At 40.7% G+C, this 10191-nt stretch overlaps 1 non-coding gene across 1 annotated transcript; it reads right to left on the reverse strand.

Moving 5' to 3' along the window:
* Window positions 1-5047: 5047 nt before the first annotated feature.
* LOC130964185 (small nucleolar RNA R71) lies at window positions 5048-5155 on the reverse strand. The gene has a single exon (XR_009080289.1). It is a non-coding gene; the product is annotated as a small nucleolar RNA R71 (small nucleolar RNA).
* Between the last annotated feature and the right edge of the window lie 5036 nt (window positions 5156-10191).

Consider the following 10191-nt stretch of genomic DNA (forward strand, 5'->3'; position numbering starts at 1 on the left):
ACTTGATGAATGTGATGATCTGTGACACTCATCATCATTCTCACCTATAAACGTGTGACTGACAACCACCTCCGTTCTACCTTAGATTGGGTGGATATCTGATGAGCGGATAATTTATACACTTTTTGGCATTGTTTTTAGTATGTTTTTGGTATGATCTAGTTAGTTTTTAGTATATTTTTATTAGTTTTTAGCTAAAATTCACTTTTCTGGACTTTACTATGAGTTTGTGTGTTTTTCTGTGATTTCAGGTATTTTCTGGCTGAAATTGAGGGACCTGAGCAAAAATCTGATTCAGAGACTAAAAAGGACTGCAGATGCTGTTGGATTCTGACCTCCCTGCACTCAAAGTGGATTTTCTGGAGCTACAGAAGCTCAATTGGCGCGCTCTCAACGGCGTTGGAAAGTAGACATCCTGGGCTTTCCAGCAATATATGATAGTCCATACTTTGCCCAAGATTTGATGGCCCAAACCGGCGTTCAAAGTGACCCTCAGAATTCCCAGCGTTAAACGCCGGAACTGGCACCTAAATGGGAGTTAAACGCCCAAACTGGCACAAAAGCTGGCGTTTAACTCCAAGAAGAGTCTCTACACGAAAAATGCTTCATTGCTCAGCCCAAGCACACACCAAGTGGGCCCGGAAGTGGATTTTTATGTCATTTACTCATCTTTGTAATTCTTAAGCTACTAGTTCCCTATAAGTAGGACCTTTTACTATTGTATTTTCATCTTGGTTCTTCTGGTTCCCTCTCTGGGGCCGAAACCAATGATAACTCTTGTTCTTATGTATTTTCAACGGTGGAGTTTCTACACACCAAAGATTAAGGTGTGGAGCTCTGCTGTACCTCGAGTATTAATGCAATTACTATTGTTCTTCTATTCAATTCTGCTTGTTCTTGTTCCAAGATATCACTTGTTCTTCAACTTGATGAATGTGATGATCCGTGACACTCATCATCATTCTCACCTATAAACGTGTGACTGACAACCACCTCCGTTCTACCTTAGATTGGGTGGATATCTGATGAGCGGATAATTTATACACTTTTTGGCATTGTTTTTAGTATGTTTTTGGTATGATCTAGTTAGTTTTTAGTATATTTTTATTAGTTTTTAGCTAAAATTCACTTTTCTGGACTTTACTATGAGTTTGTGTGTTTTTCTGTGATTTCAGGTATTTTCTGGCTGAAATTGAGGGACCTGAGCAAAAATCTGATTCAGAGACTAAAAAGGACTGCAGATGCTGTTGGATTCTGACCTCCCTGCACTCAAAGTGGATTTTCCGGAGCTACAGAAGCTCAATTGGCGCGCTCTCAACGGCGTTGGAAAGTAGACATCCTGGGCTTTCCAGCAATATATGATAGTCCATACTTTGCCCAAGATTTGATGGCCCAAACCGGCGTTCAAAGTCACCTCAAGAAATCCCAGCGTTAAACGCTGGAACTGGCACCCAAATGGGAGTTAAACGCCCAAACTGGCATAAAAGCTGGCGTTTAACTCCAAGAAGAGTCTCTACACGAAAATGCTTCATTGCTCAGCCCAAGCACACACCAAGTGGGCCCGGAAGTGGATTTTTATGTCATTTACTCATCTATGTACTAGTTCTCTATATATAGGACCTTTTACTATTGTATTTATCATCTTTTGATCACTTTAGATCTCTAGATCATATATCGGGGTAGCTATCTTCGTGTTTTATGCTATCTTAGATCATTGGGAGGCTGGCCATTCGGCCATGCCTAGACCTTATGCTTATGTATTTTCAACGGTGGAGTTTCTACACACCATAGATTAAGGTGTGGAGCTCTGCTGTACCTCGAGTATTAATGCAATTACTATTGTTCTTCCATTCAATTCCGCTTGTTCTTGTTCTAAGATATCACTTGTTCTTCAACTTGATGAATGTGATGATCCGTGACACTCATCATCATTCTCACTTATGAACAAGGTGACTGACAACCACTCTTGTTCTACAAGCAACCAAGGCTCTAGTGAATATCTCTTGGATTTCTGATTGCACGATGCATGGTTGATCGCCTGACAACCGAGTGCTCGCCTGACAAACGAGCCAACCATTCCGTGAGATCAGAGTCTTCGTGGTATAGGCGAGAACTGATGGCAGCATTCAAGAGAATCCGGAAGGTCTAACCTTGTCTGTGGTATTCTGAGTAGGATTCAATGACTGAATGACTGTGACGTGCTTCAAACTCCTAGCAGGCGGGGCGTTAGTGACAGACGCAAAAGTATCAATGGATATTATTCCGGCCTGACCGAGAACCGACAGCTGAATTCCGCGTGCCGTGACAGGGCATATGCAATCGCTTTCACTGAGAGGATGGGAGGTAGCCATTGACAACGGTGAAACCCTACACGAGCTTGCCATGGAAAGGAGTAAGAAGGATTGGATGAAGACAGTAGGAAAGCAGAGAGACGGAAGGGAAGGCATCTTCATGCACTTATCTGAAGTTCCTACCAATGAATTACATAAGTATATCTATCCTTATCTTTTATGTTATTTTCGTTCATCACCATATACATTTGAGTCTGCCTGACTAAGATTTGCAAGATGACCATAGCTTGCTTCATACTAACAATCTCCGTGGGATCGACCCTTACTCACGTAAGGTATTACTTGGACGACCCAGTGCACTTGCTGGTTAGTTGTGCGAAGTTGTGTAATGCCATGGAATTGAGCTACTAAGTTTTTGGAGTTCATGACCGGGGATTATGAGAGTTGTGAAAAATTATTGTTCACAATTTCGCGCACCAAGTTTTTGGCGCCGTTGCCGGGGATTGTTCAAGTTTTGAGCAAGCTTTTTGTCCGGTAACATCAGTGCCAAATTTCTGATCCGGCAACAAGCACCAAGTTTTTGGCGCCGTTGCCGGGGATTGTTCAAGTTTGGACAACTGACGGTTCATCTTGTTGCTTAGATTAGGTGTTTTTTTTTTCGAAATTCTTGAAGATGAATTCTAGAGTTTCATGATGATTTGTTGAAATCTGGCTGGCTGAGAAGCCATGTCTAATCTCATTGGACCGAGGTTTCAACTTATCATCACAAGAGCTTGTTGATTTTTATCAATTTTGCTTTTGGAGCAGTGATCTGCTAAGGCTTGGCTGGCCTTTGGCCATGTCTAGTGTTTTGGACCGAAGCTTTCTTTGAAAGCTTGGCTAGCTGTGAAGCCATGTCTAATCCCTGGACCGGAGTCTTAGACTAGCATTGCACTGATTCCTGGAATTCTCATTAAGAATTTTGATACCTTTTTTTTCACTTAATTTTCGAAAAAACACAAAAAAAGAAAAAAATATCATAAAAACCAAAAATATGTTATGTTTCTTGTTGAGACACTAGTCTCATCTTAAGTTTGGTGTCAATTGCATGCATTCATTCATATGTCTTAGTGATCTTCAAGATGTTCTTGATGATTTACTTGCTCTAATCTTTGAATTTTATTGACTTGAAGTATTTTGTGTGTCTCATATGCATTCTCATATTGGTAGTGTCAGTGGTATACAAACTGCTAAGTTTGGTGTCTTGCATGCATTGTTATTTGATTTTAGTTGCATTTTGATTTTTCCTTATTATTAAAAATCCAAAAATATTTTTAATTTGTGTCTTTTCAAGTCAATAATACAGAGAATTGAAGATTCAGAACATACAGTAGAGGAATTGCACAGAAAAAGCTGGGCGTTCAAAACGCCCAGTGAAGAAGGACACACTGGCGTTTAAACGCCAGCCAGGGTACCTGGTTGGGCGTTTAACGCCCAAAAGGGTATAGTTTTGGGCGTTAAACGCCAGAATGTGCACCATTCTGGGCGTTTAACGCCAGGATGGCACAAGGGGGAGAATTTTGTTTTCAAATCAAATTTTTTCAAGTTTTTCAAAATCAAATCTTTTTCAAATCATATCTTTTCAATCAAATGTTTTCAAAATCAATTTCTTTCCCTTTTCAAAGATACTTGCTATCAATTAAGGATTTGATTCAACATTTCAAGTATGTTGCCTTTTCTGTTGAGAAAGGTTTAATGTTTGAATCATATCTTTTCTTGTTAGGCAAGTCATTGATTTTTAAAATCAAATCTTTTTAAAATTGTTTTCAAATCATATCTTTTCAATTACATATTTTTTAAAATCAATCATATCTTCTTAACCTCATCTTTTTCAAAATAGTTTTTCAATCAAATCTTTTTGATTTCTAATTTCAAAATCTTTTTCAAAAATCATTTTATTTCTTTCCCACTTTTATTTTTTGAAAATTAAGTAATGTTTTTCAAAAATATTTTCAAAATCTTCCACTTAATTTTCGAAAATTACTTCCCTTCTTCTCACATCCTTCTATTTATGGACTAACACTATCCCTTAATGCAAAATTCGAACTCCATCTCCTTTGATAAGTTCAAATTTTCTACTTCTGTCTTCTACTCTTCTTTTCCTCTGACACTTCAAGGAATCTCTATACTGTGACATAGAGGATTCCACGTTTTCTTGTTCCCTTCTCTTTCTTATGAGCAGGAGCAAAGACAAAAGCATTCTTGTTGAGCCTGATCCTGAACCTGAAAGGACCTTGAAGAGAAAGCTAAGAGAAGCCAAAGCACAACTCTCTTTAGAGGACCTGACCGAATTCTTCAAAGAAGAAGAACACATGGCAGCCGAAAACAACAACAATGCAAACAATGCAAGGAAGGTGCTGGGTGACTTTACTGCACCTACTCCCGACTTCTATGGGAGAAGCATCTCTATCCCTGCCATTGGAGCAAACAACTTTGAGCTTAAGCCTCAATTAGTTTCTCTAATGCAACAGAATTGCAAGTTCCATGGACTTCCAATGGAAGATCCTCATCAGTTTTTAGCTGAGTTCTTGCAAATCTGTGACACAGTCAAGACTAATGGGGTTGACCCTGAGGTCTACAGACTGATGCTATTCCCTTTTGCTGTAAGAGACAGAGCTAGAATATGGTTGCACTCTCAACCTAAAGAAAGCCTGGACTCTTGGGAAAAGCTAGTCAATGCCTTCTTGGCAAAGTTCTTTCCACCTCAAAAATGGAGTAAGCTTAGAGTGGAAGTCCAAACCTTCAGACAAAAGGATGGAGAATCCCTCTATGAAGCTTGGGAAAGATACAAACAATTAATCAGAAAGTGTCCTTCTGACATGCTTTCTGAATGGAGCATCATAGGTATTTTCTATGATGGTCTCTCTGAACTATCCAAGATGTCTTTGGATAGCTCTGCTGGAGGATCTCTTCATCTGAAGAAGACGCCTACAGAAGCTCAAGAGGTGATTGAAATGGTTGCAAATAACCAATTCATGTACACTTCTGAAAGGAATCCTGTGAACAATGGGACAAGTCAGAAGAAAGGAGTTCTTGAGATTGATGCTCTGAATGCCATATTGGCTCAGAACAAAATATTGACTAAACAAGTCAATTTGATCTCTCAAAGTCTGTCTGGAATGCAAAATGCACCAAGCAGTACTAAAGATGCTTCATCTGAAGAAGAAGCATACGATCCTGAGAACCCTTCAATAGAAGAGGTGAATTACCTAGGAAAACCCTATGGAAACACCTATAATTCTTCATGGAGAAATCACCCAAATCTCTCATGGAAGAATCAAGGGAGACCTCAACAAGGTTTCAACAACAATAATGGTGGAAGAAACAGGTTTAGCAATGGCAAGCCTTTTCCATCATCTTCTCAGCAACAGACAGAGAGTTCTAAGCAGAATACCTCTGACTTAGCAACCATGGTCTCTGATCTAATCAAAACCACTCAAAGTTTCATGACTGAAACAAGGTCCTCCATTAGAAACTTGGAAGGACAAGTGGGTCAGCTGAGCAAGAAAATCACTGAACTCCCTCCTAGTGCTCTCCCAAGCAATACTGAAGAAAATCCAAAAGGAGAGTGCAAAGCCATTAACATGGCCGAATTCTGGGAGGAAGAAGAGGCAGTGAACGCCACTGAGGAAGACCTCACTGGACGTCCACTGGCCTCCTATGAGTTCCCCAATGAGGAACCATGGGAATCTGAGGCTCAAAATGAGACCATAGAGATTCCAATGGATTTACTTCTGCCATTCATGAGCTCTGATGAGTATTCTTCCTCTGAAGAGGATGAGTATGTCACTGAAGAGCAAGTTGCTAAATACCTTGGAGCAATCATGAAGCTAAATGACAAGTTATTTGGAAATGAGACTTGGGAGGATGAACCCCCTTTGCTCACCAAAGAACTGGATGACTTGTCTAGGCAGAAACTGCCTCAAAAGAGGCAGGATCCTGGGAAGTTTTCAATACCTTGTATCATAGGCACCATGACCTTCAAGAAGGCCTTGTGTGACTTAGGGTCAAGTGTAAACCTCATGCCCCTCTCTGTAATGGAGAAGCTAGGGATCTTTGAGGTACAAGCTGCAAAAATCTCACTAGAGATGGCAGACAACTCAAGAAAACAAGCTCATGGACTTGTAGAAAATGTTTTGGTTAAGATTGAAGACCATTACATCCCTACTGATTTCATAGTCCTAGAGACTGGGAAAGTGCATGGATGAATCTATCATCCTTGGCAGACCCTTCCTAGCCACAGCAAAGGCTGTGATTGATGTTGATAGAGGAGAGTTGATCATTCAAGTGAATGAAGAATCCTTTGTGTTTAAGGCTCAAGGATATCCCTCTGTCATCATGGAGAAGAAGCATGAAGAGCTTCTCTCAAAACAGAGCCAAACAGAGCCCCCACAGTCAAACTCTAAGTTTGGTGTTGGGAGGCCACAACCAAACTCTAAGTTTGGTGTTGAACCCCCACATTCAAACTCTAAGTTTGGTGTTGGGAGGTTCCAACATGGCTCTGAGCATCTGTGAGGCTCCATGAGAGCCCTCTGTCAAGCTACTGACATTAAAGAAGCGCTTGTTGGGAGGCAACCCAATGTTTTATAATTAACTATTTCCTTTTGTTATTTTATCTTTTTTGTAGGTTGATGATCATAAGAAGTCACAAAATCAATGAAAAAAGCAAAAACAGAATGAAAAACAGGAAGAAAAACAGCACACCCTGGAGGACGCACTTACTGGCGTTTAAACGCCAGTAAGGTTAGCTGTTGGGCGTTTAACGCCCAGTCTGGCACCATTCTGGGCGTTTAACGCCAGAAAGGGGTACCAGACTGGCGTTAAACGCCAGAAAAGGGCAACAACTTGGCGTTAAATGCCAGGAATGGGCATCAGCCCGGCGTTTAACGCCAGAAATGGCACAAAACGTGATTTTGCGTGCCATTTGGTGCAGGGATGACTTTTCCTTGACACCACAGGATCTGTGGACCCCACAGGATCCCCACCTACCCTACCTCTCTCTCTCTCTTCTTCACCAATCACCTCAACACCTCTTCCCCAAAAACCCTTCACCGATCAAATCCATTCTTTTTCTTCACCACTCACATCCATCCTTCATAAAACCCCACCAACACCTCCATTCAAATTCAAACCACTTTCCCACCCAAACCCACCCTCACATGGCCGAACAACCCTCTCCCCCTCTCCTATATAAACCCTCCTTCACTCATTCATTTTCACACACCTTAAACACCATCTCTCTCCCCTTTGGCCGAATAAAAAGCCATTCCCTTTCTCCTCATTTCTTCTTCTTCTACTCTCTTCTTTCTTCTTTTGCTCGAGGACGAGCAAACATTTTAAGTTTGGTGTGGTAAAAGCATTGCTTTTTGCTTTTCCATAACCATTTATGGCATCCAAGGCCGGAGAAACCTCCAAAAAGAGGAAAGGGAAGGCAAAAGCTTCCACCTCCGAGTCATGGGAGATGGATAGATTCATCTCAAGGGTGCATCAAGACCACTTCTATGATGTTGTGGCCTTGAAGAAGGTGATCCCCGAGGTCCCCTTTTCACTCAAAAAGGGTGAATATCCGGAGATCCGACATGAGATCTGAAGAAGAGGTTGGGAAGTTCTTACCAACCCCATTCAACAAGTCGGAATCTTGATGGTTCAAGAGTTCTATGCCAATGCATGGATCACCAAGAACCATGATCAAAGTGTTAACCCGAATCCAAAGAATTATCTTACTATGGTTCGGGGGAAATACTTGGATTTTAGTCCGGAAAGTGTAAGGTTGGCATTCAATTTACCCATGATGCAAGGAGATGAACATCCTTACACTAGAAGGGTCAACTTTGATCAAAGGTTGGACCAAGTCCTCACAGTCATATGTGAAGAGGGCGCACAATGGAAGAGAGATTCAAGAGGCAAGCCGGTTCAATTGAGAAGGCATGACCTCAAACCCGTGGCTAGAGGATGGTTGGAGTTCATTCAACGCTCAATCATTCCCACTAGCAACCGGTCTGAAGTTACTCTAGACCGGGCCATCATGATTCATAGCATCATGATTGGAGAAGAAGTGGAAGTTCATGAGGTTATAGCCCAAGAACTCTATAAGGTGGCGGACAAGTCCTCTACCTTGGCAAGGTTAGCCTTCCCTCATCTCATTTGTCACCTCTGTTATTCAGTTGGAGTTGACATAGAGGGAGACACCCCTATTGATGAGGACAAGCCCATTACTAAGAAGAGGATGGAGCACACAAGAGACCCCTCTCATCATGAGATCCCTGAGATGCCTCAAGGGATGCACTTTCCTCCACAAAACTATTGGGAGCAACTGAACACCTCCCTAGGAGAATTGAGTTCCAACATGGGACAACTAAGGGTGGAGCATCAAGAACACTCCATCATCCTCCATGAAATTAGAGAGGACCAAAGAATCATGAGGGAGGAGCAACAAAGACAAGTAAGAGACATTGAGGAGCTCAAGCACTCCATAGGATCTTCAAAAGGGAGAAAGAGCCGCCATCACTAAGGTGGACCCGTTCTTTGATTTCCTTGTTCTTTATTCTTCTGTTTTTCGAATTTTATGCTTATGTTTATCCATATTTGTGTCTTGTGATCATTAGTGTCTTAGTGTCTATGCCTTAAAGTTATGAATGTCCTATGAATCCATCACCTTTCTTAAAAGAAAAACGTGCTTAATTGAAAAGAAAAAGAATTGCATGAATTCTGAATTTTATAATAGTTTAATTATTTTGATGTGGTGGCATTACTTTTGTCTTCTGAATGTATGCTTAAACAGTGCATATGTCTTTTGAATTTGTGATTCATGAATGTTGGCTCTTGAAAGAATGATGAAAAAGGAGACATGTTACTGAGGATCTGAAAAATCATAAAAATGATTCTTGAAGCAAGAAAAAGCAGTGAATACAAAAAAAAAGAAAGAAAGCAAGCGAAAAAAAAATCGAAAAGAGAAAAAGAAAGAAAAAGAAAGAATAAAGTTGTGATCCAAGGCAAAAAGAGTGTGCTTAAGAACCCTGGACACCTCTAATTGGGAACTTTAGCAAAGCTGAGTCACAATCTGAAAAGGTTCACCCAATTATGTGTCTGTGGCATGTATGTATCCGGTGGTAATACTGGAAGACAGAGTGCTTTGGGCCACGGCCAAGACTCAATAAGTAGCTGTGTTCAAGAGTCATCATACTTAACTAGGAGAATCAATAACACTATCTGGATTCTAAGTTCCTAAAGAAGCCAATCATTCTGAGTTGCAAAGGATAGAGTGAGATGCCAAAACTGTTCAGAGGCAAAAAGCTAAAAGCCCCGCTCATCTAATTAATACTGATCTTCATAGATGTTTTTGGAATTCATTGCATATTCTCTTTTTTTTATCTTATTTGATTTTTAGTTGCTTGAGGACAAGCAACAATTTAAGTTTGGTGTTGTGATGAGCGGATAATTTATACACTTTTTGGCATTGTTTTTAGTATGTTTTTGGTATGATCTAGTTAGTTTTTAGTATATTTTTATTAGTTTTTAGCTAAAATTCACTTTTCTGGACTTTACTATGAGTTTGTGTGTTTTTCTGTGATTTCAGGTATTTTCTGGCTGAAATTGAGGGACCTGAGCAAAAATCTGATTCAGAGACTAAAAAGGACTGCAGATGCTTATGGATTCTGACCTCCCTGCACTCAAAGTAGATTTTCTGGAGCTACAGAAGCTCCATTGGCGCGCTCTCAACGGCGTTGGAAAGTAGACATCCTGGGCTTTCCAGCAATATATGATAGTCCATACTTTGCCCAAGATTTGATGGCCCAAACCGGCGTTCAAAGTCACCTCAAGAAATCCCAGCGTTAAACGCTGGAACTGGCACCCAAATGGG

Source organism: Arachis stenosperma, chromosome 2 (assembly GCF_014773155.1).
Source record: "Arachis stenosperma cultivar V10309 chromosome 2, arast.V10309.gnm1.PFL2, whole genome shotgun sequence".
Classification (NCBI taxonomy): domain Eukaryota; kingdom Viridiplantae; phylum Streptophyta; class Magnoliopsida; order Fabales; family Fabaceae; genus Arachis; species Arachis stenosperma.